Source organism: Physeter macrocephalus, chromosome 13 (assembly GCF_002837175.3).
Source record: "Physeter macrocephalus isolate SW-GA chromosome 13, ASM283717v5, whole genome shotgun sequence".
NCBI classification, from domain to species: domain Eukaryota; kingdom Metazoa; phylum Chordata; class Mammalia; order Artiodactyla; family Physeteridae; genus Physeter; species Physeter macrocephalus.
Window position 1 is genome coordinate 13,549,794 of NC_041226.1, and position 27,075 is coordinate 13,576,868.

At 37.0% G+C, this 27,075-nt stretch overlaps 1 long non-coding RNA gene across 4 annotated transcripts in view; it reads left to right on the plus strand.

The window, feature by feature from the left end:
- The window catches only part of LOC114487481 (uncharacterized), a 440,556-nt gene that overhangs the window by 176,418 nt on the left and 237,063 nt on the right, over window positions 1-27,075 (plus strand). For all 4 annotated transcript variants that reach the window (XR_008619003.1, XR_003682611.2, XR_003682613.2 and 1 more), the window contains exon 3: window positions 13,887-13,935. This is a non-coding gene — a long non-coding RNA (uncharacterized lncRNA). The remainder of the gene's footprint in view (window positions 1-13,886; window positions 13,936-27,075) is intronic.

A 27,075-nucleotide genomic window follows, 5' to 3' on the forward strand; every position in this document is an offset into this window, starting at 1 on the left:
AATATCTTTTTCATCCCCTCACTTTCAGTCTGTATGTGTCCCTAGGTCTGAAGTGGGTCTCTTGTAGACAGCATATAGATGGGTCTTATTTTAGTATCTATTCAGTGAGCCTGTGTCTTTTGTTTAGAGCATTTAATCCTTTCACACTTAAGGTAGTTATCGATATGTATGTTCCTATTACCATTTTCTTAATTGTTTTGGGTGTGTTTTTGTAGGTCCTTTTCTTCTCTGTGTTTCCCACTTAGAGAAGTTCCTTTAGCATTTGTTGTAGAGCTGGTTTGGTGGTGCTGAATTCTCTTAGCTTTTGCTTGCCTGGACAGCTTTTGATTTCTCCGTTGAATCTGAATGAGATCCTTCCTAGGTAGTGTAATCTTGGTTGTAGGTTCTTCCCTTTTATCACTTTAAATACATCGTGCCACTCCCTTCTGGCTTGTAGAGTTTCTGCTGAGAAATCAGCTGTTAACCTTATGGGAGTTCTCTTGTATGTTTGTCGTTTTTCCCTTGTCGCTTTTAATAATTTTTCTTTGTTTTTAATTTTTGTCAGTTTGATTACTGTCTGTCTCAGCCTGTTTCTCCTTGGGTTTATCCTGCCTTGGAGTCTCTGTGCTTTCTCGACTTGGGCGGCTATTTTCTTTCCCATGTTAGGGGAAGTTTTCGACTATAATCTCTTCAAATATTTTCTTGCATCCTTTCTCTCTCTCTTCTCCTCTGGGACCCCTATGAAGCGAATGTTGGTGCGTTTAATGTTTTCCCAGAGGTCTCTTAGGCTGTCTTCATTTTTTTTCATTCATTTTTCTTTATTCTCTGTTACGGCAATGAGTTCCACCATTCTGTCTTCCAGGTCACTTAACTGTTCTTCTACCTCAGTTATTCTGCTATTGATTCCTTCTAGTGTATTTTTCATTTCAGCTATTGTATTATTCATCTCTGTTTGTTTTTTAATTCTTCTAGGTTTTTGTTAAACATTTCTTGCATCTCCTTGATCTTTGCCTCCATTCTTTTTCCAAGGTCCTGGATCATCTTCACTATCATTACTTTGAATTCTTTTTCTGGAAGGTTGCCTATCTCCACTTCATTTAATTGTTTTCCTGGGGTTTTATCTTGTTCCTTATTCTGGTACATAGTCCTCTGCCTTTTCATTTTGTCTCCCTTTCTGTGAATGTGGTTTTCGTCCCACAGACTGCAGGATTGTAGTTCTTTTTGCTTCTGCTGTCTGCCCTCTGGTCCACCCCACAGATTTTGATGGCAGGTCACATCAGGCCTCTTGTCCAGTTCAGAGGGTTCTGATGGATCCTGACTGCATTTGAAACTTTTTAGGTGTTTGACCTAGCCATCCCCATATGACTCAGGCTACATAGTCCAGACCCTACATGACCATATTTATTTTCTTTTTAGGTTCCTTAAGCACATTGCATTTGCTCTGGATTTTCTGCCCAAGCTGCACATCAATGGCCCTATCATGGGGCATGTGATTGACTCTCCATGCTCCATAAAATTCCCAAGCCACAGGGTGGAACATTTTAATGCATAATTAAAGTATGGGCTTAAATGGCTGATGGGTGGGGACAAGATAACCCCTGCCTGGATCACACATTTTAGGCAAGCAATCTGGGGTCTCAGTATTGTGATTTCTATAAAAGGTACTTCTCATTTGCATTGCCTGTTTGACCACCCATTTCCTTCAATTGTGTACCTTTGTTTTGTAATTTGACACCTCACTCTATGGGGGACCCTATAAAGGCCTTTCACCCCATTCATCTCTTTCCTGAAGGGATCACGTTGGCTATTAAGCAGCAAGGGATGGAAGGCAGTAACTTCCTTCTTCGCTTACTCTGAAGGTGCAGAGAATGTTATTTGGTTTTTGTTTTTTCCAACAAGTACTTAAAAAATAATGACCATCAACTTGAGCTGTTGAGTTCAACATTTTCTTTTATGTACCTTTGCTTTTTGCTCTGCATAGCCCAATGAGATGGATATCTGTATATAAAATAGAAATTTTTACTGAACCACAAGGAAATCCAAGCCAGAAGATTTGGGTTCACTACCCTGGTGGTTGGATTAAGGGTGCTATCCTTGTCTATGGTACTGGACAGATTGCTAACATCACAGTTGATGGGGAGGAGTCCCCCCAACTGGTAGGACTTGCACTTCTTGGGATCCAAGATATCCCAGATATGGTAGAGGGAGGGGAAGGGGATAGGTATCTCACCTGTCTTTGCTCTCTCTCACAGGGGAGATTGTGTGGCTCCTGCTTCACCAGATTCACTGATGTCTGTCACAGGCAGTTGCCGCTGTTCTGAATTTGATGAACTCTTGGATATGTTACCTACCACTCAGTCTTACAGATAAACATCTGATTGCTGTGCTACTTAGTACAACAAATGGCCATTTCTCTATGGAACATTCTGATACCTCAAGTACCCAACTGTTAATCTAGACCTGATGCATTGCTGCAATTAGACTCTGACACAGCGTGAAATGCTTCCCTAAATGTCAACTTGCTCCTGTCAAAGATGGAGGCAACTGGGACATCTGTAGGAGGGGGTGCAGGATCCACTGTTAGGGCTATTTTGGCCATGATGATGATGGCTTTCTCCTCCTCTACACTCATCCCCACCATTACTCAGAGGCATTGGCAGGTAGTATTACTCTCTGCTTCTGTGTACCCTCTGGGTGGTTATTCCCACTGTTCAGGTCACCCTATTAGAAAAGGTTTGCACAACCTGTCCTTGGTTTTGCTGATTTTATCTATTGTTTTTCCGTTCCCAATTTCATCTATTTTCACTCTTGTCTTTATTATTTCCTTCCTTCTGCTTGCTTTGAATTTAGTTTGCTCTTTTTTTTATAGTTTCCTGAGGCAAAAAGTTAAGCTATTGATGTAAGATCTTTTAAATTTATTATAATGAGATCTTTATTTTTTAGATATAATATTTTTAAAGCTATACATTTCTCTTTATATACTGTTTTAGCTGCATCCCATAAGTTTGGTACATAGTGTTTTTGTTTTCATTTATCTTAAATTATCTTCTAATTTTAAATCAGAGTTTTTATTTCTTCTTTGTGATTCTTTTTTTTTGTAATTTCTTCTTTAACCCATTGATTAATTAGCAGTATGTTGCTTAATTTCTACATATTTGTAAATTTCCCAAATTTCTTCCTATTATTTATTTCTAATTCCATTCTATTGTGACTGGAGAACATACTTTGTATAATTTTAATCCTTTTAAATTTATTAAGACTCTTGTATGTCCTAGAATAAGGAATATCCTAGAGAATGTTTTGTGTGCACTTGAGAAGACTATGTATTCCTTAGTTTTTGGATGAAGTGTTCTGTAGATGTCTGTTAGGTCTAAGTGGCTTATAGTGTTATTTAAGGATACTATTTCCTTATTGATCTTCTGTCTAATTCTATCCATTATTGAAGTTGTGCATTGAGGTCTCCAGCTATTATTGTTGAATTATCTATTTTTTCCCTTTAATTCCATTGTGTATTTGAAGGGCTGTATAGTTAGACACATATATGTGTATGTCTTTCTGATGGATTGATTTTTTTATGTTATTAAAAAATATCCTTTACCATGAATAACAATTTTTGTCTTAAAGTCCATTTTATGGACTTTGTGAGTATAGCCATTCCTTTTCTGTTTTGGTTACTGTCACCTGGTTTACTTTTCCTATCCTTTTACTCTCAATGTGTTTGTGTCTTTAAATTATGTCTCTTGTGGCCTACATATAGTTGGATCATGCATTTTTATTCATTTGTCAATCTCTGCTTTTGATTTGAGTGTTTAAGCCATTTACATTTAATGCAATTAGTAATAAGGTTTACACCAGCTATATTGCCATTTGGTTTTTTTATATGTCTATGTCTTTGTTTCTTTATTCCTCCATTAATGTCTTCTTTTGTATTATATAGATATTTTCTATTGTATCATTTTAATTTTCTTATCATTTTTTCTGCTATTACTTCTTGCCCCCAGGGATGACAATTAACATCTTAATTTATATCTATCTAGTTTGGAGTAATAATAACTTAATTTCAATAGTATACAAAAACTTTGATCTTGTATAGCTCCATCTTCTCCCCCACTTCTTTGTGCTATTATTATCATAAAATCACATCTCTAAACATTACATGTCCATTAATACAGTTTTTTAATTGCTCTATGCAGTTGTCTTTCAAATATGGGAGAAGAAAAGAACTGCAAATGAAAAATACATTTATACTGTATTTTATATTTACTTATGTAGTTAAATTTGCTAGGGTTCTTTTTTTTTTTAACATCTTTATTGGAGTGTAATTGCTCTACATTGTTGTGTTAGATTCTCTGTATAACAAGGTGAATCAGCTATACATATATATATCCCCATATCCCCTCCCTCTTACTTCTCCCTCCCACCCGTCCTATCCCACCCCTCTAGGTGGTCACAAAGCACCGAAGTGATCTCCCTGTGCTATGAGGCTGCTTCCCACTAGCTATCTATTTTACATTTGGTAGTGTATATATGTCAATGCCACTATCTCACTTCATCCCATTTGCTAGGTTTTTTATACTTTTTTGTGTAGATTCCTGTTTCTAGTGTCCTTTCATCTCAACCAGAAGGACTTCCTTTACTGTTTCTTATAGGACTACAAATTCTCTCAGATTTTGTTAATCTGGGACTGTCTTAATCTTTTCTTTGTTTTGAAAGGATCATTTTGCTAGATATTACATTCTTGGTTAGAAGTCTTTTTCTTTCAGCACTTTGAAAATGCCATCTCATTGCCACCTAGCTTCTATCATTTCTGATGAGCAATCAGCTGTAATTCTTATTAAATATTTCTTGTAAGTGATGAGTCACCACTCTAGCTGCTTTGAAAGTTCTCTCTTTGTCTTTTGATAGCTTGATTATGATGTATCTACTATGGTTTTCTTTGAGTTTATCCTACTTGTAGTTTGTTGAGGTATTTATATATGCAGGTTAATTTTAGATGTGCAGGTTTTTCATCAAATTTGAGAAATTTCAGCCATTATTTCTTCAAATATTCTTTTTGTTCCTTTTTTTTTTTTTCTCTTTTTTCTCCCTTTGGAACTCTTGTTATGCATAGTTGGTATGTTTGATGGTATTCCAGTAGCTTCTGAGGTCTCTTCATTTTTCTTCATTTTTTTATAATTTCTGCTCCTTACAGTGGATAAATCAATTGGCCTGTCTTCATGTTCATTGATTCTTTCTTCTGCCAGCTCAAATCCATTTTTGTGCTCTTCTAGTGAATTTATCAGTTCAATATTGTACTTTTCAATTCTAGAATTTCTCTACAGTTCTTTAATAATTTATATATTTTTATTGTTATTATATAAGTAGTGAGACATTATTTCTCATACTTTCACTTAACTCTTTAGGCATAATTTCCTTTATTTATCTGTAATAGTTGATTTAAAGTTTTTGTCTGGTAAATCTAAAATCTGGGCTTCCTAAGAGATGGTTTCTATTGACTGTTTTTCCTGTGTATGTGTCATATTTAGCTATTTTTTGCATGTCTCATTCTTTTTTGCTGAAAACTGAACATTTTAAATAACATAATGATACAACTCTAGAGCTCACATCCCCCCTTTAGAGTTTGTTGTTATTAATATTTATTGTTGTAGCCATTGCTGCTGCCTGTTTACTTTTTTAGTGACTTTCGTGAACAAATTCTATAGAGTCTCTCTATTCTTTGTAATGCATGGCCACTGAGGCCTCTGCTCAGTTATCTTTGTAGTCAGTTATGATTGGATAGAGATATCCTTAAATGCCCTGAAACAGTACATCTCCCCTCCTTTGTTGAAAGCCTTTGTGTGCAAGTTGGGGGCATGCCTTCAGTGTTCCAGTAGTTTACAACCTTGTCTTAGCTTTTATTTCCTGCTTGTGCAGAGACTCAAGGTCAACCTGAGGTGAGAGTTTTCAGATATTTCCTGGCCATGCTCACAGCTCTGCTGTTCTCTGTTCTTTTACGTGATGGTCAGTCAAGTGTGGCCATAATGGGGACACAGGAAAGTCTCAGGAAAACAAAATTTATTGTACTCACAAGTTCTATAAACAGGAAGCATGGAACGCCACACAGGATCATATGAGGAATTCCAGGTTTGGATCAGGAGACAGAATTCAGAAGTGAGGGGAAAGTCTAGGTCAGAGCCTTTATTGGGGTTTTCTATGGAAAGGCAAGAGAGGCCAGGGTAAATAGCCTAGGATTGAGTAGTTTAAATAACTCCAGTGAATTTTGGCCTATAGAGATGGTCTCTTACTGCCAGTACCTGGCCCTGGGATGATTAGGCCTCCTTGAGCTGCACATGCCAGATAGAGGATGTATAGGTCTGGACTGATTAGTTTGCACATCAAAGGCATGCTCCCTCCCAATCCTTTACTGTATCCAAGAATTGGCTAGTCCCAGGAGGAGCAGTCTCTCCCCAGAGAGAAAGATTCTTACAATGTCAAAACATCATAATATACAGAAAATTAAAAATATAAAAAATACACCTGCATATTCATGTGGCCTTCTACATTCCCAGATAATGTCAGACCTTTTCACAACCTACTATAGATATCTTATTCCCCATTTTTTTCCTTTAATTTTTTTGGTCAGCCCCTCATTTGCCCTATTTTCTCTACCTTAGACAACCGTGTTATTAAACAATTGCTGCTGATTGTTGTCAGTAAATGCCCTGGGGAAAGCCTATTTACAGTGAGTAAGCTCTGAGTTATGCCAAATAAAGATGAGTCCCGCAAGTGAGGGCTTCTAGGGAGCTAATAGCCAGGTCAAATAGTAACAAATCTCTAGGAATAGGGATTTTTTAAAGAAGATCCAAACCTATTTTTCCCCCTCCAGTGCCTGCTAGGTTTATGGTTTACACAGCTACTATAATTGTGAGTCTGTTGGTTTTTATGGCTACTGTGAAAATGGGGAGAGGAGAATGGGAATAGGGTGAGTTAAAATGCTAAAAAGCCTACTGTTCCTCGTGATATTCAGTGTTTTTCCTTGAATAAATTCTTCTCGTATTGTTGCAAGCTTTCAGTTAATTTCCAGAGTTCTGAAAATGTTGATTTTAAAAAATGTTGACAATGTTCTTATTACTTTTATAGAAGAATAGATTTTTTGAGATCCTTACTCTGTCATTTGGGAAGTGCTCTTCACCAGACTTTTTTTTTTTTTTAATAGTCTGGATGTGTTATTTTTAGAGCTATCACATCTTTCAGATGATTAAATTGATATAAGGAAAACAATATGGTTATTTTTTTCAATTTACATATTGTTTACATACTGTTGAACTAACCATTTCCAGGAATTACTCTGAACTTTATGATAACATACATTGAGTTTGAGATATTAAAATTGATCTTCCCTTGGTCACAAAGTAACAGACATGAGATAATTTTTCTCTATTTCTGTGCAACATGCATAGCTTCTGATCAATCTCTGCTACTAAAGATGAAAAATGGCCAGCCCCATAAAGCAGTTCTCCCTTATTCTTCAATGAGAGATGGACCCCCCCTTCCAACACAACCTTCCCCCATCTCCTCTTCCTAGGTAATACGTATTTGCCAGCCTTCCAGAGATAATTGCTTTAGTTTTCCTGCTCAAACAAGGGACTTGAAAAGTGAATATATCAAGTAAGGTAGATAAAAAGGTACGAAGTGCCAAGAAAAGTAAGTGGGGCAAAAAATATTGAGATAATTTAGATTTCTGTGATATCTCTCAAATTATTCAGATCATTGCTTATTCCACTTATGTTTAAGGCTAAGTCTATGTAAAATCTCTCTCTCTCTTACCCAAGGGTATAACTTGGTCTTTCCAAATAGAAGAGTAGAAATACTTTTGAAAATGAATCAATCAAAATTTAAAATTATTGCATTAGCTGAATTTAAATGAAAACTTCTCTAGAAAGCCCCATCATGGAATTGCCAATGAAAGCAGCAGGAGGTGCCAAGCCATTTGAGAGGACCTCAGGCATATTTAGACTTATTTGGCATTGGTATTTATTTCTAATCACTCGGGAAGTGGTGTAGTGGGAAATAAATCTGAGAGGAGGTGTGCCAGAACAGCCAAGGGAGACTCTGGGAACAGTCAAAGCAGGCTAAGCTGCATAGTTTCTGATATACCTTCAGGACACTCTGTACTCCTTCTCTGAACTATCACTTAACAAAAGAGGGGGACTGTTTTCTTCCACTTCAGATTTTATGTTGGTTTGGAGATAGATTATCTCCACCAGCATTTAAAATGCCTCATGTGCAAAAGCTGCAAGGGAGTGGTTATCACTGGGTTATTGTGTATCTGTGCATTGTCAAGGGGAAATTTCCCTAACTGTGGTAAAAGTTCCAAGGCTTGGGTTTGATGAAGGATATATGAACAATGATTTGAAGGGGGAATGAAGACCATTTACCAATATACTAGTCATATGGCTGTTGATCCTTTAAATTGTTCCCAGAAAAGATGCTTTTAATATTTTAAAAAATCATTTAAAATTGGTTTTAGAAGAACTGTTAAGATATCAGGTAGATTACTTTAATTTACCTAATAGTATCATTCAAAGTTGCCTAGGTGTTTTAGTTTTGTCCCCAAAATATAGATTTAAAAAGCTATAATTGTTTTGATATCTATGTACTGATACTGTCTGCTGTGTAGCAGAATGAAATGAGTCTGGGTCACACTTGGTTGAAAATATCATTCTATTTCTTCTTTACCATGACTCTTTGAACAAGTTATTTAACCTTCTGAATCTTAATTTCTCTTCTTTTAGTGTGTATGTTTTAAGGACTAAATTATATTAAATGAAAGTATTAGTATTAGTTTCGTTCTTGACATACAGTGGGCACTTTATAAAAGTTATTTTGAATCTGAATCTAATCTCTATCACTCTTCCCTCCTCATCTCCATGGACTATCTAAATGGCAAGTGGAAATCCTTTTCTAAATCACCTTTGTAATAGCAAGATTATTAAATGGCCTTATTTACCACCAATTTTGTTTAGGAAGCACGCTTCTTCCTCCAGGCCTTTGAAAAAGTAAGAAGAGTAGAAATGCACATATATCCAATCTATACTAAGTTTTGGGAGTTAAGAAGACAAATATTTATTGGCATCTAATTCATATTGTTGGCACATGCCTAGACCATGGTAGATTGTTCCATAAATAGTCTGCTTATGACTGGCTCAGCTTCAGGCTCCTTGTACATTGCTGATGGGGGAGGAACATTCTTTCTACAAGCCCCAGCTTTCCATGTGGGAGAATTTCCACGACAGTAAAACCGGTGTTTTATTGCACCCTCTAGTGAGATATTCCTGGGTGTTTTATCCCATCCTCTCCCTCAGTGCTCCCAAAGTGACTGGTGACTTTGGAAAGAGGAATTTTGCATATATAGCCTAATTATGTCCTTTTCTATGGATTTTCCTACAGAGAGCACATATTCTGTCATGCACTTCCATTCCAGACTCTACCCCTGTTGAGGAGGTTTACCGCCTTCGGCACTGCCTGTGACTGTTTAATTTGGGAATCCAGTATTAGGAAGCTCATGATTACTGAACACCTAAGCCACATTCCCCAACCATTAATAATGAAATGGGTATTTTTTTTCCCTCCTGCCTAAGTCCTGCTTCTATCTCTCAATTATTTCTGAAGTTGGGAGAAGAAAAGATGATTTCATTTATTAGCTTTCTAAAACACCAGTATACGTGTAATCACATATCTGCTGATGTGCTAGCCTCTATATGTATAATGGCGGATTTCAGACTATCACCCCCAATCTATCTCTGTTATTTCCATGTATTTCCAAGACGTTGCCTCAAAACGTCCGTACTCTAGATGTAGCTGTCGCTTGGTGCCCAGTCTTTGTATTCTTATGTTCTAGCTCCTACGTATATAGAATTGCTTCCTGAGAAGGCTCATTATTGCCACTTTATGTTATGAGGACACTAGTTTACTCCAGGAAAAATATCTTCAGATGTGTCTCAAGCTGCAGTCCTTGAGTTGCCAACATGTCATAGGATTCCAGGCAGCAGTGGGAAGAATGGCTTCTTCCTCAATTCCATGCCTCAACTTTTGAAAAATTTAAGTCCCAGAGAACCTCTTCTTGGGTCCGATATCTTACAGAATCTTTCATGTCAAAGAGTTTAATCATTTTTGGACCCCACTTCACTAATCGTAGGGTCTTAAACATAAAACAAGAGTTCTACTGGGAACAGACATCATAGTACCCCTGCCACCTTCTCTTTTCTTAGTATTAGGCTCGAACCACAAGCTCCCTTCTCGTCTTCTACTTACAAAACAGAAGCGCCTATGTATATCACTTACTGTATATACGTAACTTGGGTGTGGGTGTTAGAGTGAGGGTTGATGAATGATACAACACATGAACTCCAATTTAGCCTATGTTAAACCATAGATTACGTATTTTACTTGTTACTTCTTTCCAGTGTTCCCACTAAGCACTATTGGATGTCTGCTACTATTTCTGAAGACAAGTTTATATGTCTGTATCTCTATAACCTGATATATATTTTTTAAAATGTATACAAAGAGGCACAATATGTCCGTAATTTGATTTTCTATATTTATAATTTCTTAGCCAAGTGAATTTTGGTCAAAATTATCCTGTAAAAATAATAATATTTGTTTCATTAACAGGTAAGTAGAGAGCCACAAAACACATTCTTGCTCTCCTGATTAGGTGCAGGTGTTTGGAGGCATCCCAGGCCTCAGGTTTTGCAACACAAAAAGGATCAAGAGACCTAAAATTACCCCCCCTTTTTCCCTTTGACTGACTTCCTTTAATTCATGAAATTGGTTTCTTGTGAGTCTGAGAACTTGCTTTAAGGTGGGGTGTGTATGCACCCAGGAGTGAGAATGAGAGACATGAGCAGAACAATGAAGAGGCAGCATGACCTAAATGTCTGGAAAGTAATTTCTAATCCTTGAGTTTCTCATTGGCGTGAAAAATAGTTAAAATGACTGTTATAGATTAGCCCTTCCCCAACTATTGGCTACATACAAATAAAGTAGTTTTCAAGTAAAATGAAAAGCACAAGAGAAAAACATCTCATCCTAAAGTATGCCCACATTTTCCAATAGATTTTAAAATGACAACTAAAAGTATTTTGCAATTATTTGCATATTTTACATTGGAAATATGATAGAAAACGCAATTTCTGGAAAACAAAATAAAGTGCAGAAATATGGTCTTTACCATGGATAGATATTTATTTAGCCTTCTCTCTCCCTCTCTCTCCTTCTCTCTCTCTCTCACACTTGTTTTTTTGGCCTGGAATTTCAGTAGGGACAGTGAAAAGCTTATGGAAATGGAAGTCAGAATATCTCCAGTAATTGAGAGGGAAGAAAGGGCAAACACAAGTTGATAAATAGATTTTGAGGGATTCTCCAGTAAGGTATCACAAACCAAGTTAAAAATATATCAACACACAATTGGTTTTATTACAGCTGGTGTTTGAACTAGTAAATATTAATTAAGCCCCTGATATGAGCAAGCTATTTTACTGAGCACTATGTTAGATAGAAAGATGTTAAAATGCAGTCAATGTCTGTAAGGTCATAATCTAGAACAGTCTTTTATAAACCTTTGAATAAAGATAAACATATAGGTTGTATTCTATTATACTATAGATGTATAAGGGTTATTTCAAAGTAGCACATTAGTAATTGACAAATAAATAGTAAAAATAGCAAATGCTTAAGAGGAGATATAAGGTAAAAAGATACCACTGGGTTCTGCAGTGAGTTAAGATAATTCTAATAATATCCACCATTACTCAGTACTTACCATGTGCCAGGCAATGTTCTAAGGACTTCACATGTATTAACTCATTTTTTTCATATGATAAACCTATGAGGTGGAAGTAATTACTATCATTCTATTTTGCACCTGAAGAAATTGAGGCCAGAGAGGTTGAGTAATTTGCCTAAGGCAGTGGAGGAGACGGAATTTCAACTCCGCTGTCTACCTCCAGAGACCATGTCCTTACTTACTGCTCAGGACTCTGTATGAAGGGTTTTAGTTGCTGATCCTTCAAATTCATGTGACCTGGATACACACAAGCAGTTTACTTCTAAAACAATTACGAATATGAAATGCATAAGACAAATCATACATTATCTAAATCAGTTTTAAATGTACATTTTTGAAAAAAATCAATGGCCAGGCAAGGTCATTTGGTCATTTATGACTATTGCCCATTCCTTTACTCTCTAACTATATTTAAGAGCTTCTGGGGGGGCGGGTTGGATATACTTGGGTAATCTCTTGGGGTTGGATGGTGAGACCTTAGGAACATTTCAACAGCACAAGACAACCGCTAAATTGTTAAACTTGAGCCAGGAAGGAACATTTTACTTTTCTTGAGGTGGATGGGAAGGAAAATGAGAAGGAAGAGGAAGTCAGTGAGAAGCAAGAGCAGTTAGCGGGGAGATGAGAGGTTGGGAGAATAGATGAGGTGCCAGCTAGAGAAGGGACCAAGATAGGACCCCTAAATCCCATTTTTGTCAGAGAAATTTTGAAAAAGTATACCTGAAAGGTGAATTGTAAAATTTGAGCTATGCCACCCCCTTCTAATCTTCTGAAATCTTTTATAAAACCTCCATTGCCCATACTGATCTGTGTATGATTTTTTAAAAGAAGGTAATATTTGTTTTAATTCTTTTGAAACCAGTAAAGTGTATGAGTTCACAATTTGGTTGACACAGTGAGACACCGAGACAGTGCATGTGGAAGCAGATAGAAGATGAAGGCAGAAGGGGATCGTGGGAACCTTTAACACTCCCACAAGTTGTGGGGCTGTGAGTTACAAGCAGCTTTAACTTAGAGCCATCCTTACTACAACTGCAAAATGTGGTGTTTTGTCCCAGATTTTTTTTTTTCTGTAGTGCCAGTCAAAACCCCTGCTTTAGCGTGGTTCTGAGAGAGCTAATACTAAAGTTGTTCTCATTTTTTAGTGAATTCCTTAAAGGTTGAAATGATCACTTTCCTGTCTCAGTTCTCCTTTATCAAAAAATTTCTCACAATTCTAGTCAGAATCGCCAAGCATCTTTTCAGGCTCCATTAGCATCTGTTTTCCTTTTAAATTCTGTATCTTTTTGCATCTCACCCAACAAAAGGGAGTCCTAAGCAGCCTCATCTCTTTCTCTCAGATATGGTTAAGAGGCAAAAGCTTGTGCTGGGGCTCGAGGGCTTAGACTCAGGTTTTGGCTTCAATTTCTACGTCTACAAAGTAGTGATCTGAGCTCTGCTCTGGTGAGGATTAAAAAAAATAGTGGGTAGCACTTTGTAAACTGTAAGTAGCTATAAAAATTTAGATATTATCTTAAAAGAAAAAGATAAAAAATATTTTAGTCAAAACATTTTCTGGATTGGACAAAATAACCCATCTCTTTTTCCTCATAAACCTTTTGGCATTGGAAAATGGATACTGGGGGAAATCTTATCTCCTTGGTGAGTGAATTGACCTGGGCTTCAGCCTTTCACCCTTTGAAGAAGGATCAGAATCTTTACTTTTTACTGAGATGACTGAAAAAGTGGGGGTGATGTGGAGTTCTGAGGAAGCACGAGGAAGCACAGCAGAAGGCAACTGACGTTTGTTAAGAGTTAACAGCTTACACTAATTTTTGATTCTTTCTTTATTCTTTGCCCAATAAAGTGTGATTTTATTTAAATGGATGTGAAATGATTTATTTGGAAAAACTATGTTGTTCTAGTTATAAGAATTTATGTGTCAGGAAATATTTATCCTTTTGGAAATTGGGTGTTAACAGCCATCGTTAGTCATAGAAATATTAGTGCATGTAATATAATTAATCTGATTTATATATCTGCACAATTCTTTGAAATTCATAGAATTTTAAAAATAAATCTTTCTTTTCACATTTAGAAATCTTCTGACATCTTCAACTGCTCTGTGAAATCTACTATAATATGCTGTAAGTAAAGCGATTTTTCATCTTTTGGGGAGAGAATGTCTTGTTCTGCATTTGTCACATATATGCATCATCGTGCCTTCCAGTTTTAGACCAAATGGATAAATGTCACATATTTTAAAGTAAATATGCAAACAACTTTCAATTATTTGTTTTCTTTCTTCATGAACGTTTTCGTATTGGAGGCATAATTTCAGAGGTGCTTCCATAGCACCTTTTAAAGTTTTTAGAATAAATTAACAAAGTAGATGTAACGATCATGTGAATAAATATTCGATACTTTGGGGTATGAATAGTGTGCTTGTCAGGATGTAGGATGTATAGAAGCACTGTTCCTAACTAGTGAATTTGCAATTGAGGAATAAGAACGTTGAAGGGAGATGGCAAAATCTGGTAGGATACATTTGTGGTTTAAATAAAGTTTTCTTTAAAAATGTTTTTCACTTTGTAGAGATGTGAAAAGAAGGTTTCTTCTCTCCTAGCATAAAAGGGAAAATATTTAGACACATGGGTCCCAAGAGCCATTTATGCTCAAAATATTTGCTCAAAGCCATGTTCAAAATATCTCTGGCATTATGAGGTCCTGGAAAACTCAGAGTGTATTCTTCTGATTAGACCTGGGATGGTGTCCCGGTGGCCCTGTCATCCTTCCCTCTACCTGGCTGAGGCACACTCTCTGTACAGTATGTGCAGTACTGTTTGGCTGCTGCTTCATCGCTAACTGAAGTCAGCGGCACATGTGGGCTGGCCTCAGGAGGCCTGGGCCCGTGGAACACTGTCTGAGTGGAGTTTTCCACTCGATGTTTGGTTTGGCCTGGTCCACGCGTTGTCTTGCCAGTCCTGCAAACTCCTCTCAGAAGTCAGTCATCCCGGGATGGGAAATATTCCTCATGCTGTTGTGAGAGAACTCTGATCTTTCACTATAAACCTGGTGGGATGTCTGTTGGCCAGACCAAAGTATCCAGAAGCCAGATTTTTTTCCCTGCGAAGAACGTGTCTGCAGTGGATGGTGTTTTTACTAATAAAAGTATTTAGCGTTGTGCTGTGGGCCAGGTTTACCCACTTAAAAAATGAGAAACTCATAAATGTAGTACTAAAAACCCCCTCCACTTAGAAATAACGGAGGCAATGACTATTCCAGTTCAGCAGCCAAAGTAAAACATAAGGTATGGTACAGGATGTGAACGTAGAAACAGAATTGTGTGTTTAGGTCTATAGCCTTACAGAGTTAGCAACGTGTTCTTCTATAAAATGAGCCTGACACATGGGTACACACAGCTTTGCCAGGGGCGTAGTGATCTTGGCACCAGCATAAGGGCCTGTCTCTCCCTTCAGCCCTCCTTCGCACCTGTGAGGATGCATTGCTTTTTATATTTCAGCCCTGTGCCCAGATTTCTCATTCTTTTGATGCACTTGTGTGTATGGCAAATGAAGTCCACAAGTTAAACCAACAGATATCTGTTTCCTTTTACCTGACATTGTACTGGGCATGTAACTTATTATGGTTCAAAGGAAGTACACAGATCCTATGTGTACAGATCAATACATTTTCACAGAGTGAACACACTCATATCACTACCACCCATGTCAAGAAATAGAGCAATTGTTGGTACCCCAGGAACCCCTCTTGTGACCCTCACAGTCATTACCCACTCTTCCTCTCCATAAGTTATTTCCATTCATCCTCTTGAGGTTTATATAAATGGAATCATGCAGTATGATGATTTTTGGGGGTCTGGTTTTGTTCAAAATTAAGTTTCTGGAATGCACCCATTTTATTGTAAGTAGCAGTATTTTGTCATTTTTCATCATAGATAACCTTCCATTGTTTGGATATAGCAAATTTTTTGGTCCACTCAACTCTAAATAGATTTTGGGTTGTTTCCAGTTTTGAGCTATTATAGTGCCGCTGTGATCATGTCTGTATTGTTTTTTAAAGAACATACGTGTACATTTCTGTTAGCTATCAAAGGAAAAGTAGAATTGTTGAGCCATATGATATGTTTTTCAGTTGTAGAAGATATTACTGAAAGTTTTCCAAAGTGGTGGTGTCACATTGTGCTAATCATCAATGCATGAGAATTCCAGTCTCTCTACTATTGTCAATCTTCCTAATTTTAGCTATTCATAGTTGTGAAGTGGTATACTGTTGTATTTCTCTAATGACTAATATGGTTGTGTAATTTTTCATACGTTTAATGGTCATTTGTATGTGCCCTATCCTCTTTTTAATGATTTTTCAAGTTTTCGATGGGCTTAATCTTTTTCTTATTTATTTGTAGGTGTTCTTTGGTTATTTGGAATCATTTCCTTTGTTGATTATATTTTCTCCCACTCTGTGCATTCCTACTATCATAATTGTGTCTTTTGATGAAGAAATGACTATGTGTGTATGTGTGTGTGTGTGTGTGTGTGTGTGTGTGTGTGCATCCTGTATAGGAAATCCTTGTCTATTCCAAGGTTATGAATATATTCTTCTATATTATATTCTAGAAGCTTTACTCTTATCTCTTTTATATCTACAGTTCATCTAGAATTGATTTTTGAACATGAAGTGAGATAGGTGTTAAGATAATTTTTTTCCATATGGAAACCAATTGATTCAAAACCATATGTTGAAATGACATCCTTTCCTACACTGCTCTTCAGCATCACCTTGTCATAAATCAAATGTCTATATATGCATTTTTTGAATTCTTGATTCTATTCCATTCATCTATTAGTCCATCTTTTTTTGCCATTACTTCATTCTTGTAATTACTGTAGTTTTATAATTTATGATTTACTAAATTGTACTTCTCTAAATTTGTTCTACCTCATTTTGCATGAGCTGTTTTTGTCCTTTTGAATTTTCATATGTATGTTAGAATCAGCTTGCCAGTTTTCACAGATAAAACTTGCTGAGATATTTTTTTTGGATTTCATTACATTTAGATCAATTTGGAAAGAATGGACATCTGTACAAAATTGACTTTCAATCCATGAACATGAATTATTCCTTCACTTATTTGATCTTCTTTACTTTCTCTTAATAACATTTTTTTCATTTTTCTACGAAGTCACACATATTTTGTTAGATTTATTCCTGGATATTTGTTGTTTTTTGATGATTGTCATAGATTGGGTCTTTCAGAAGCAGATGAGAAAAAGTTTAGTGTTCAGACATTTATAAGGGATCAATCCCTGTGGAAGGGAGGAAAAGGAAGCAAAACTGGGCAGAGAAAGAAGTCAAACTGCAATGCAAGCCTGGAAAAGCCTTGGTTAACCCCACAAGGTGTGGGGAGCAAATACAGCCCATCACAGATATCTCTGGAGGGGCAGAAATTGTCAGACCTTTATACCCTGGCAACAATCAGTCATTGGGTGTGGACTACCCCAGAAATGTGTACTCTTGTGTGTGAGGTAGCTCTTTGCAGCTGAGGCACCCTTGAAGGAGCCCACAGAACTTCAAGAATCTGGAATAATAAACCCTTCTTTGGAGCAGGATCTGGGTGGTACATCTTTATGTCCATCTCAGTCTACTTCCTGTGGTGTGTCCATCACAGACTTCTTCTTACGTTGCTCAAATCCACTTCTTCAAGCACATTCTGGCAGCAGCTCCACCAGAATCTGATGACCTGTCTTCCTGGAGAAACTTAGAAGAGGAAGGCGCATAGGAAGACTTATAGCCCCCATCACTGCAGATTGTGTGGGCTGCAACTAATACTCATTGTCTCCCTCTTCCATTATCCATCTTAGATTTCCCTCAAACTTAGTACTACCCCAGGTCATCTTAATGAATTGTCCTGAGGAGGCTGAGTTCCTAGTCTCCATGCTCTTGTCAGGCTAAAGTCTTTATACTTGTCTCAACTAGGCAAGAGAATCCCAGAGATGACCAAAAGTACCCAATGTCGCCATTACTGTAAAATAGGAATGCTACCTCTTTCTTATGCTCAGGGCCAATTATTCCTATTAAGATGGTGATTCTTCTTGTCTGCTAGTCCTGGTGGTGCTATAGCTTGGAGTTGAAAGGAACTATTGTTTTGTTCTATGGTGAAAGTGTGCTCTCTTTAGAGATCGGGACCTCTAACCCTACAGAGCTCTGAGCTTTGGGGATGGGAATTCCAAAGTCCTTCAGTGGGTCATGGGGAGTGATGATAAGCAGGCCATCACATGCCCTGGTTCCCATGCTCATGTATTCTTCCTATTAGGTGCACGTTACCACCAACAGTTCTTTAGTTCAGTATATACACTGCTTCACAGAGGAGGGAATTCTATCCTCATGGTGGATTGCCTCTAAACTGGCACATTGACTGTGACTTTCAGCAACAACAGGAGCTTTTCTGGTGGTGTAATATGTAATCCTAACTTTCTGTTGTCAGGGTCCACTCTTGTACTGCCTTTGATGTCAAACAGGTCATTTGTTTTGATGCAATATTATGTAGGTCCCATGTGGTGGAGCAAATACTCTCTAAGCGTTTACATAGTGGTGCTAGCTGAGGCTTGAAGTGCAGGAAAAACAAACCCATACCTAGAATATGTATCTATTTCTCTGAAATCAAGTCATTGGACTTTTTAGGAAGTAAGAAGCCCATTTAGTAAACTTGACCCCATACGGTGGAACTTGGTAGAACTCCTTGAGGAATAATGCCCTACGGGGGCTTAACCTTGGCCTCTGCTGCTCTGAGGTTGGGCATTCAGTGGCAGCAGTAGCTAAATCAGCCCTAGTCAGTGGGAGCTCACACAGTTGGGCCTCCATATCTTTCATCTCAGCCACTCCATTCATGTGCCTGTTTTGTCTTTGTGGTGACATCACTGACATTGGCTGATGCCACCAGACTAGATCATTTTTTTGTAGTTGGCTGTTTCGTGCCTCTCCTGCAGTGGATGCTCTTTGATATGCTTTAACATGTGACACAAAGGTCTTCATACTTTGTGCTCGCTCCCATATGTGCATCCACATGTCTCTACCCCAGACCTCCTTGTCTCTATCTTCCAATCTTTCTGCTTTTAGGCCACAGCTGAACAGGCTATTCTCCATCCATGAGTTTATATACATTCTAACCTGGGACTATTTCTTCACACAAAGAGGATGGCTAGTTGCTCTGCCCAAATATCCAACCATTGAGAGGATTTTTCCTTGCACTGTCGTTTAAGGATGCTTCTGAATAAGACTGTAGTGAAACTATTGTTCATTTTTGCCTTGCATTACATACTGAGCTGATTCATCTATAAAGCTTGCTTGTGTCTTTTCTTTCTCTTTCAGATGGTAATAAGAAATCCTCTATGTGGTCACAGATCTGAGCTAACAGAGGTGCACAGGAACGACACTGGGATCTGGGCTCTCTCCTTCTGTAACTTCCTTATGCAATCTGGTTCTGCCAGTGCTGGGTCCAGGATATACCATTTCCATCTTATGATGGACTATTTCTGAGTCTGCTTGTCCTTATGACTTATCTGGTCTGACAGAGCCCAGCTTATGATATGCATTTCCAGATCCATGGTCACTTAGTATTCCATGGTCAGGCATTTAGTCTCTACCAGAGATCAATAAAATTATAGGATTCCCCCCTCCTCACAATGGTGTATAATTCTACTGAAGATGGTATGGGTTTGCTCCAGAAAATCAGAGGACTGCATTCTGGGGCTTGCTGTAAGCTCCATGTTTCACGTGGCATCTTTTCCCAACATTGGTATTTCTAATACAATAGCATCTACTGAATCATATGGCTCAAGGCGCAGAACTGCTTGCACCCCAGCCTAGACCTGCTGCAGAGCCTTTGGTGCTCTGGGTCCCTCTCAAAGCTTGAAACATTACATCTCACCTTGTATAGTCAAAGTAGTGTCACCAGGTGTGGAATATGCTCCTTCGTGAACCAGGAAAGGTTATCAGGCATTGTGCTTTCTTCTTTGTGATGAGAGACACAAGATGCAATAATTTGTCTTTTACTTTGGAGGGGACTTCCTGACATGCCTCTAATCTCTGAATTCAAAAATTTTACTGCTCTGGAGGGCCCAGATCCTTATCCCAAGTGTCCTGGTCTCATTCGCTCCTCGCCCTGCCCATAATAAGAGCACTGATCTTGGCATAACAGACCTAACATGTTTGGGTGTTTAATTTTCTCTGGAATTTGGCTGCTCTAACTCCCAAATCCTGGTCCCGGTCCTGATCTTTCTTTGCCCTTTGCCTGCAGAAGATGAGACATTCTTTTTGAGCTACCAAGGAGGTCTGGTGTTTTTCACACTTATCTTTCAGTTGCCTGTTCATCCCTTGGATGTTTTCATTATTATTATTTTTTAGGGTGTCAATGACATGCAGCAATAGCCATCTAATCCCATTGCTCTTATAGGTACTATTTTATTTGTTACTTCTCAAAACCCTGATGTTTGCATTAGGTAGTGCATTCTTCTCCACTGGCACACTACCCCAGTGATCACCTGTTATAGTTTTAACAGTTGGACCAGCACCTATGTCAATGGCAGCCTTTGCTACTTCCAGTCATGGGGTCCTCAATACCTGTTGAGCAGCAAGTGATTCAGCACTAACACCTCATCTTATTGCCTGCTTTCTAGGACTTTCCTGGTACCAATTGTTGCAGGTTGGTATGAGTGGATGCCGAGATGGAGTTTGGCATATAGGTTTTTTTCCCTTTTTTTTGAAGTATAGTTGATTTACAATGTTGTGTTAATTTCTGCTGTATTGCAAAATGACTCAGTTATACAAATACATTCTTTTTAATATTCTTTTCCATTATGGTTTATCACAGGATATTGAACATTGTTCCCTATGCTATACAGTAGGACCTAGTTTATCCATCTTATATATAATAGCTTGCGTCTGCTATTTGGGATTAGCAGATGCATATAGGTTATTTATTAGTGGTGAACACCTGTGGAAGAGAGGGAGAGGAAGCACGATTGGGTAGAGGAAGAAGTCAAACTTTAACATAGCTCTGACAAAGCCTTGGCCAAACCCAAAGGGACCTGTGAGTAAATGCATCTCATCAGAGTTGCCCCTGGGTGGTGATCAATTATTGGATATGGATTGCCTCAGGAAAGGCATGCTCTTGAGCAAGATGGCTCCTTGTCAACAAGGAAAATTCTCAAGAGGCTGCTGGGATAGGAAGCCCTCATCTTCTGACAGTACTGCTGGTGGCTGGTTTAATAAGATTTTCATTAAGGGGGTCTTAATGGCTTGCATCCCGTTTACCACACTGTTTTTAATAAATAGTACCATTAAAATTTTTTTCATTTTTGAATTGTTGATTGTATATAGAAATACAATTGATTTTTAAATATATTCTTTGTACCTAGCAACCCTGCTAAATTTACTTGTTTATGCTAATAACAAGTTTTTATGTGGATTCTTCTTGTTTTTTTCTATTATTTATTTCAAGTGCTAAGAAATATTTATAAAAATTGACTGTACACTGAGCCACTTATTAATTGTCAGTACATTTCAAGGGATTGAAATCATACAAAGTGTGTTCTCTGGACACAGTTAAATTAATCTAGACATCATTAAAAACATTCCTAAGTGTCTGGAAGTTAAGGAATACAGTTACCAATAACGTATGGATCAATTAAGAAGTCAAGATGAAAATTAGAAGATATTTTGAAGTGTATGCTAATAAAAATAAGACACATTAAAACATGTGGGACAAAGTTAAAGAGGCAATTTATAGCCCCAATTGCATACATTAGAAAGAAGGGTGTTGTGTGCCGGTCTCAGCCTATCAGTAATAAATGTTGTGGCTGGACCCGCTCTTGCAGTTCTTGTTATAATTGCAAGATGCTCGCCAGCGATAACCATCAGGAAACTTTGTAAAAGTAAATGTTTATTACTTACAAGACCTGGAAATTATACTGCACATCTGGGTCCACACAGCAAGGTCATGCATAGTGAGAGACCACAGGGGCCTGGGATTCTACTTTCATTGGGATTGAGGATGGGGACCTAAGGGTTTCGCGGACTCACTCTTTATTGGTGAATTTAAAACATAAGAGCCGAAATTTTAAGAGCTGGAAGAGAAAAAAACCCAGTAGAAATCAACCAAGATCTCTAAAACAAAGGCACCTCCATGTGGGGAGACATCCTGGCTCTATCTAGTGTGTGCCTGGCAATGTGTTTATTTGAGATAGCGGTCTTTGAAGTGAATGCCTTTTTGAAGTGGATGCGTCTGCAATCTACGTTTAAGTCAGGCACTAGCATTACAAAAAACAAACAAACAAGAACAAAAAAACACAATTATCAGGGCTTACACTACAAAAGGCCAACATTAATGATCTAAACATCCATCTCAACAAATTAGAAATAGAAAATTTAATCTAAATAGAATAGAAGGAAATAAATATTAGTAAATACAACAGTATTTCTGCTATTGTTTTAGTGGTTGCTATAGAGATTACGTATATCCTTGACAAAGTAAATCTACTCTAAAGTAGTGTTTTTATCACTGTGTCAGGACCATGCATCTCTAGCCCTTCTTTTGTGCTTTGAGGGCACATATTTTAAACCCCAAGAAATTCATGTCATTGTTTTACAAGTGAATAATCATTTAGATTTATCCATATATTTATTTTTTCTATTGTTATTCATTTGTCTCTCAATTTCCATGCTTTTATTTGGGATATTTTTCCTTCTGCCTGAAGAATGCTATTTAGTAGATTTTTATCTTTATTTTCCTTTTTGAAAATTGTTTTCCTCAGGTGTAGAATTTTAGGTCAGCAATTACTTTTCAGCCCTTCAAACATGGCATTCTATTGTCTTATGGTTTTCATTGTTCCTATTGAAAGTCAGCCTTGTTCTTTGAAGGTACTGAATCTTTCTCCTCTAGCACATTAAAAATTTTTCTTTTCGTCTTTGTCTTTCAGCAGTATTACTATGACTTTTATTTAGCGTGCTTGGGCTTCATAGAGCCTTTTGGATTTGTGGATTAATGTCATTGTTGTTTTAGTAATATCCTCAGGCAATATCATGTAAGATACTCATTTTGTCTCACTATCTCCTCTCCTTCTAGGTCTTCAATAACTAGTCTGCTAGGTCTTTTATACAACTTTTTTTCCATCATTTTCCCCTTCTGTTCTTTAGTGTGGGTGCTTTCAATTGACCTAACTTCCCATTCTAAAACTCTTGTCTCCTATTTAATCTGTCTATAAATTTCTTAATTTGACTAATTGTTTTTTTCATTCTAGAATTTTTAATGAATTTCAGTTTCTGGTCAATTTGTCCATCTTCCCATCTATTTTCTGAAAACATTAATCACAGTTATTTTAACATCCTTGTATAAGAACTCTGAAGTCTGCATCATCTGAAGTCTGTTTCTTTTTTAAATTTTTCTCAATTTCTGAGCATTTAACTCTCTCTTGGCATGCCTAAGAATTAAAAAAATTAAATACCAGATATTGGTATGAAAAATTACAGAGATAATTTGTGAAGTTCTGCTTGATGTTATCTTTGTCCAGAGAGGATTTAATATTAATTTACTCTGCCCCTAGAGCAGGAACAGATCACCTTTACCAGGTCTTGAACTGAGCTGGATCAATGCTGGATTTGTATGTGAGCTCTGCCCCTTAATCCTAAATCCTAAATCTGGTCATTTCAAAGTCTTTTCTGGAGGTCTGGGGTGTTTATCCGTGCCATCTTCTTTGAGGGCCTCTGAACTCCAGTTTTTGTCTCCCCAGTCTCATTAGATTGTTCAAAACTCAACTCAGATTCTCAGCGTTTTGGGCACTGTTTTCTGCTTTTTTTCTCAACCTCTTAATCTTGCCCTTTTTATAGCCTAACAAATATCTTGAAGGGAAAAGCACCACAGTGTACTTCCACTTCTCCCCAATATCTTGAATACTTAAATTATTCTATCTTTAAACACATCCATTTCTTATTCTCTGCAACTTTTATAGTTGTTTCAGACTAACCCTTTGAAAATACTGCTCTTCAACAAGCCACTCCACCAACGTCAGGAGCAGGAAATTCCAGAGGTTTTTTCAGTGAGAGGCATGTACTAGGTTTATTGTTGTATTCCCAATACCTTCCTCAATACCTGATACATGAAGATGCTTAGAAATTTTTTCAGTGAATGAAAATGTGCAGGAGAAGCATAAATCAGGCCCGTATTCAGGGGATATTTTTCATCTAATGAGATAGCTAAGACTTAGTCAAAAATTCTTTAATGCTTAGATTAATTCCAACATATTTAATATATAGAATCTTTCTTTATAACTTGAATTCTCTTTTATCTTTTTCCCCCTCTGTAAAACATTTGGAACCCATTCTACAATTTATCCCTTAGTGTTATATTATCTTAATAGTATGTTTGATGTTATAAGCTGGGTGATGTATTTGTCATCTTAGCGTAAGGTAAGCTCTAGAAGACAGGCCCTGTTGTACTTCTGCTACATTCTTCAAGGTATCCCAAGCAATGCTAAACACCTTGGTGGCATTGATAATTCCTTCTTTAAAGTAATTAAAATTAAAATACTATATTCTAAGCTTGAAGGATTCAAATAATGTGTATTGCAATGCATATTTTTTAAATTAAAAAAATTTTTTGGATGTGTATATTTTTGATGTGCAGTAGATTTTGATGTGTAGTGGTTTTCAGTAGGCTGCATTCAGAGCACTATGTTTATGAGCAAGTGTCCCAATATTCCATCAGTGTCATTCATATTTGACACCATGGCCTCATGAGAGGAGGAAAGAATCATTGTGATTAAAAAGTAAGGAGATCTGTTTATTGCGTGCTTTATATGACAGATACCATGATTATTATTTTAATAGATTGCCTCATTTAATCTCCATAATAACCCAATTCAAAGACACTATTGTTATCCCAATTTTTAGAGGAAACTGAGGCAGAAAAAGGTTAAGTTACTTTCCCAAGGTTATAGAGCTAGCAAGTGGAAGAACTCAGAGAGTGATTGTGATAGCATGTGGCCTTAACAAAATACGTTACATTGTTTTACTCTCCACTTTGAATTCTCCAGTTCCTGGTCCTGATAATGAAAGAGAAGCAGGGAGAGATGTATGATTCAGTTTTCTGTCTCATTGCCCTCATCACAGCAACACTGAGAGGAAGGGAATGAATTCTTATTTGAAAGTTTTCTTTCACCCTAGGTATATATAATTATCTGTAGGAAAAGATGTTTTAAAATAAGCATGAGAATTTGGTTCAACAATATGTTTCTTTCATATTCTGTGTTCTCTTGTTTCTTCATTTTTCACAGGAAAATTTTACCATACTCAAGAAATATACACAATGTTGAAAGTACCAAAGAAGAACCCTAAAAGTATTAAATGGCATAAAGTCTGTAAGTACAGACTAAAACATTAGGCTTCTTTAGTTGGGAAGAATAAATGCTAAGTGGATGTCCTCAAAGTCTAGAAAATCACGGAGGTTATTTTTTGGACAAAAAAAGAACAGAATATATGAAAGAATAATGTTTGTAATATCTAAACTGTTTATAGGGAGGAAAATCATGGGTTTCATAGGGAAGAATTAAGAACCAGTTAGCCAGATGGAGGTGACAGAGAAGTTCATTTTCACGGAAATTCAAAATTGGAAAAATGAAGATTGTGATGTGTTTTGTTTTTATTGGATTAATTATGAGAAGAGAGGAGAGAGAGTGAGTGAGGGACATCTCTGTTTCAGAATTACAGAGATTAATAATATCCTGAGGATAACTGGGAACTTAACAGATAAAGTTACTGGACACATAATTTGGGTGTTGCAACTGGAAAAAGTTTTTTTTGTGTGCTCCAAACAGGGTAATGCATGTCTTCATGATATTGCTGGTTATAAAGTCTAGGCATTTCAGGAGCATGGGTTGTAAGAGAAGAGTCAGTGTTGGTCTGCTTAAGTTGGTATAACACTGGCCTTTCATTAAATCAAGTGATCGTCAGTAGCAGATTAGGGCAGTGAAGAGGAACAGAAAACCATACTGAGGAGTTGTTAAGTCTTTTAAGTTTCCTTTATTCTGTATCTGAACATTAGTGTAAATTTTGCAAATGATTATATGTCAAAAGGAAGCTTTGGAATTTCACTTTAATGAAATTTACCGACAGACACACATTTTTATTCAACATAGCTTTTGTAATTTTTTCCCACAGCGCTGCATGAGACAAGTTCAGGCATTACAGAATAATGGAGAGGGAGGAAGGGAGCAAGCAATTAAAGAAAACTCAGTCATCATAATTACTTAGAACAAAGGCAGTTTTAAGTTATTTCATTTTACTAGTCATTTACTTCCATTGGTAGAATTGACATTCTTGTTTTTTAGCCATCGCTTTAAATCTTTTAAGTGTAACGGGATTTGCGAGGCGATGTGTATTTTTCATGGTCAAATTTGGAATTAATATAAAGTGAATTAAATTTGTTAACTTTCTGCTGTCTTTAGAATACACTCTAGTATTGACTTTAGCTATTCTACTTTATTTGGAATACTTTATTAATAAAACAATTTTTCCTATATGCTTAATAATTCTTATGATTTGGTGATCTGCTTATTTTCATTTATAAACTATATATTTAAGATATTTAACAGCACAGACTGAAACATTTGAAATTTCTATTCTTCATGTTCACACTAGATTTTAATGTAAGGGCTCAGAAATGTGAGTAATCATTTGTCAGGGACACATAACTCTTGGAATGCCTACCAATAGGAAGAGAAAAAAATTCCTTATAGTCTAAAATTCTCTGAAGATTATACTGTGCTTTTCACCATTACAAACTACTCCACTCCCTCTCGCTCTCCCTCTGTTAGCATCGTGATTTTATTTCTGGGTTTAATAAGGAATATGTAGGAAGATATTATTTAGAGATCAAGAGAGGTGGTAATGAGATAAAAATTACACTGTTTCGCCCTTTTACCTTTTTCCTCTTTTCTCTCCTTGGGATAGAGCACGCATACTAGCTTGTTTCTCTCTTTAGCAAGAGATCCATTCCAGGCCTCTCTTCCGGCCTTTCATCCTGTAGTTTGGTTCTCTCATGTCACAGCACTTCTCTTAAACCCTCTACCTAGTATTTTGGTTTTCTTCCAGAGTTCATAATCTCTACCTTGTTCTCATCCCTTCAGTTCATCATAAAGGGCATTTCTGAGTTATCAGTGGGAGCTTAGCTTATGTATAGAGTGTGTAGTACCATACTTATTCATCATAAAATT